At 32.0% G+C, this 3,891-nt stretch overlaps 6 non-coding genes across 6 annotated transcripts; all 6 read right to left on the bottom strand.

The window, feature by feature from the left end:
• Nucleotides 1-336: 336 nt before the first annotated feature.
• Nucleotides 337-424, bottom strand: TRNAY-GUA (transfer RNA tyrosine (anticodon GUA)). The gene is given in 2 exon segments: nt 337-372; nt 388-424. It is a non-coding gene; the product is annotated as a tRNA-Tyr (tRNA).
• A 637-nt stretch (nt 425-1,061) lies between these two features.
• Nucleotides 1,062-1,150, bottom strand: TRNAY-GUA (transfer RNA tyrosine (anticodon GUA)). Its single transcript is given in 2 exon segments — nt 1,062-1,097; nt 1,114-1,150. It is a non-coding gene; the product is annotated as a tRNA-Tyr (tRNA).
• A 393-nt stretch (nt 1,151-1,543) lies between these two features.
• On the bottom strand, nt 1,544-1,632 carry TRNAY-GUA (transfer RNA tyrosine (anticodon GUA)). Its single transcript is given in 2 exon segments — nt 1,544-1,579; nt 1,596-1,632. It is a non-coding gene; the product is annotated as a tRNA-Tyr (tRNA).
• Nucleotides 1,633-2,005: 373 nt separating this feature from the next.
• On the bottom strand, nt 2,006-2,094 carry TRNAY-GUA (transfer RNA tyrosine (anticodon GUA)). The gene is given in 2 exon segments: nt 2,006-2,041; nt 2,058-2,094. It is a non-coding gene; the product is annotated as a tRNA-Tyr (tRNA).
• Nucleotides 2,095-2,474: 380 nt separating this feature from the next.
• TRNAY-GUA (transfer RNA tyrosine (anticodon GUA)) lies at nt 2,475-2,564 on the bottom strand. Its single transcript is given in 2 exon segments — nt 2,475-2,510; nt 2,528-2,564. It is a non-coding gene; the product is annotated as a tRNA-Tyr (tRNA).
• Nucleotides 2,565-3,039: 475 nt separating this feature from the next.
• TRNAY-GUA (transfer RNA tyrosine (anticodon GUA)) lies at nt 3,040-3,128 on the bottom strand. Its single transcript is given in 2 exon segments — nt 3,040-3,075; nt 3,092-3,128. It is a non-coding gene; the product is annotated as a tRNA-Tyr (tRNA).
• Between the last annotated feature and the right edge of the window lie 763 nt (nt 3,129-3,891).

The raw sequence follows: 3,891 nt of genomic DNA, 5'->3' as shown, positions 1-3,891 counted from the left end.
GGTGCCCTTTGCTATGATACCTGTCAATTTGACATGGAAATGTTGGTGCATATTTCATAGCTATTACAATAGGTCAATGTGAATAATTACAGTGAATTATTTGATAGTGAGTTAGTCAAATGATGAGTTTGTCACGTACATACAGTTACGCGTTTAGTTATTTGTTAGTGTAAAATGAAATATTAAATGAATCATTATAATAATGCGTATTGCATAGAATTCTGGTATTTTATTTAGTTCTCATTTCGATTCCGAATTCTGAAAGGTTTTTACAGCCTAAAAGGATTATTGCGTACGAGACCATTTAAATTTTTTTAACTATTTTTGTAAAAAAATTCCTTCGAGCCGGATTTGAACCAGCGACCTATGGATACCCATTATAACCAACTACAGTCCACCGCTCTACCAACTGAGCTATCGAAGGTATATCGTTATTGGCGAAAAAAGCATTTAATACAATTATAAAATTTAATGAGAGGTGAAAGGTGTTCACTTATCACTTTAATGTTGCACATGTGGAGATAATCGAGTTATTGCATTAAAAGTTGCATCATATAATTAGTATCATTAATGATTTAATAAAATGCGTTATATTTTATTCGAACGCATGGACGTTTAGTCACACCCCGGACACTCCATACAAAATTATCGTTTTGACAGTCATACTGTAGAGACTGCAAATGTGTGTGTTAACGCTTTATGGTTGGCACATTTTTGACAATTGTTTAAACAATTTACGGATAATTAAATTTGTATTCATGTATAACATTATCAGTTATCACCCATCTATTCTTCTTTCAAAACTGTGAAATAGGTATAGTTTTCGAAGCTTCAAATACCTGCCTGAATTTGCATGTCAATCCTTTATTTGTAGGAAAACAAAAGAAAGTAAATCAACAATGGCATAATCATACTCCTCTTATCAATAAAATTCAACTATTGTTAAATTTGCAGAATATTCAAAAGTAGCATGAAGTATAAGACCATTAAAAGTAAGACATTTTTATTTATTTATTTAATGTATGTAATAATAATACTCAATATAAATGTGAGCAAAAATTTCCTTCGAGCCGGATTTGAACCAGCGACCTATGGATGGCAGCTTCAATTCCTCTACAGTCCACCGCTCTACCAACTGAGCTATCGAAGGTGTATACATTGCTTCAAATTATACGTATACATTCGTATTTGTATCAGTGTAAAAGTGAAAGGTGCCCTCCTTTAAGCACGTTCTGAATGAAGATAGATTACGAAAGTGATTAAAATTCCAATGTTATGTAATGATTTCCTTATCAGTTGTTTTGTTTATAAATAATGGAAAACATTTGTTGTCGAAATGATAGTTTGATACTTGTTTCATGCAAAGTAACGCTCGAGTAACCCACAGCAAAAAAGTATTTTTCTCCAAAAATGTCTGTCTGTCAGGCTGTCAAATAATAAAAAGCATGCAAGCAAATTTTAACTTTTAACCGCAAAAGATAAGTTTTTTTTGTTTTAGTTTATGTTGTTGTCTCAAAATATTTTGGGGGTAGATGTAAAAAAATCCTTCGAGCCGGATTTGAACCAGCGACCTATGGATAACAGTTATTATACATCTACAGTCCACCGCTCTACCAACTGAGCTATCGAAGGCTTGCTTGTTACTTTAAATTTTGCGTATAAGTATATTATAAAATGTGCAAGTGAAAGGTGCCCTCCTTTTTATCACTCAGAAGGTCACTTATGTAGAGTAGAGATTTAAATTCGTATATCTTCAACTTTATTATACAATGAATTGCAATTGTTTATTTTGCATTTGTTGTTCTTATCTGAGAATTGTTTAAGAAAACAAAATAATCTCTATCTTATCGATTTGTACTTTCGAGTTGCTTTATGGTAAAAGGTGATTGAGCATAGGTGACTAATTTTTCAGCGGGTTCTTATTGTTACACTGTACCGTTGCTCTTGCTTCGTTCTAAATAACGAAAATAAATTTCTAAATTGTTGTGGGTAGATGTAAAAAAATTCCTTCGAGCCGGATTTGAACCAGCGACCTATGGATGACAGTTATTATACATCTACAGTCCACCGCTCTACCAACTGAGCTATCGAAGGCACATATATTGTTATAAAAAAAAAACGTTTGTTTAAAGTGTTTCAAAGTGAAAGGTGCTTACTGATTACGAGTATAATACATTTCGAGGATTTGAATCCAATTTTTAAACCAATTCACGTACCTCTAAATAACCTAAGTATTTGTTCTCGTATATTTTGTATGTTCTCTTTAGTATGGTATATGGACCGATGTATTTATTACGATTTTCTGTTGTAAAATCTTAATTTCAGATTCGCCATTTAATAAAATAGAAATAACAAATTTTAAAGACAGTCAAAGCATAGAAATATTTTAAGTCTAATCAACAAAATGATGTAGACTTATTGGGAGATATTTCGGTAGGTGTTTTCAATATTTTTTGTGGGTAGATGTAAAAATTTCCTTCGAGCCGGATTTGAACCAGCGACCTATGGATATCAGTTATTTGTACATCTACAGTCCACCGCTCTACCAACTGAGCTATCGAAGGCTTGTATAATATTACAAATTCAATGTATTGTTTCACGTAATTCGAGTGAAAGGTGACCGTCATTATCTGTGCTAGTTAAGTCATTTGTGTGTTGTAATAAAAAAAAAGTCCGTTAGCTATATTATCATAATATGAGGATTGTATTAAAACAGTACAGGGGCCGCATTATGACCTCTTATTTCCAGACAATTTACGCCCGGAATTGAACTGACTGGCAAATTCATATTATCGTCGCATTTGTCAGCCATGGTAAACTGTCTGGTAATAAAAAGTAAGGCTTAATAAGGCCCCTGTGATCAAAAAATATTTTTTATGTTACGAATTATATAGAATGTAAAGTTTCCAAAAATCTTAATAAAATAATTAAAAAAATATACAGTAATGAGCGACTATATAAAAACTCTCAAGAATATCTTTTACTTTAATTTATTTGTTTATCTTCTATTTAATTATAATAAAATTCGGTATAAAAATTTCCTTCGAGCCGGATTTGAACCAGCGACCTATGGATGACAGCTATTAATCCTCTACAGTCCACCGCTCTACCAACTGAGCTATCGAAGGTATACGTAATCGGGTAAAAAACACGTAGTTTTTTTTTTATTAATATAATCCAAGGTGAAAGGTAATCCAGTTATCATGTAACAGAATATTGATAAGCAATTTGCATGCATCTTGTGTAATAATAAAATTATAGATATAGATGGGGCAATTTTCTTCATTTATATTTATTTTATAAAACCATATTTGCAGTTTATATCTAATTTGGTAGATATAGGTATGTGTCTATTAAATAACTTATAACTAGCTAATTATAAAGAAATATTGTTGGAAATTTTGTGGCCGTCTGCAAAGTATTTTATTTTTAAAGTTTACCAAGTAGTCATATTATTGTAAATTCTGTGCCTATATTCACTGTAAAGAGTTCAGAGGGTCGTTTAAAAAATATAACCCATAATTATTCTTGCAAGTGTCAGACGACGACGGACACAAAATCAGAAACCCATCTAAAGTAGTTGCAAATTAATTCAAACCGAAATTCAACTAGCCGCAGAGAGGTAATCTCCAACAAGATTACGATTGAGCGGATTTTACTGCGTCTTGCACCCCGGTGCATCGTAACCCCGAATATTCTTACATTAACATATTAATTGGAAGCGCTCGTGTGAAATAAGCTGCTTTGGAATTGTCATATGAAATTAGATATGCGTTGTCTATGTCCAATTTCTAAGTGATATTGTGGGATTAGAAAATTGTAATCATTGAAGATGACGGTTAAGAATTATAATGCACTAAAATAACTGTCATTGATGTAATTTGTCATGTA

The sequence above is a fragment of the Colias philodice genome, chromosome 15, assembly GCF_061535455.1.
Source record: "Colias philodice isolate Cphi_HAF_F1 chromosome 15, ilColPhil1 Martin Lab GWU primary, whole genome shotgun sequence".
NCBI lineage: Eukaryota > Metazoa > Arthropoda > Insecta > Lepidoptera > Pieridae > Colias > Colias philodice.
Note: the sequence above shows the minus strand (reverse complement) of the source record. Positions and strands in the feature narration are given on the sequence as shown.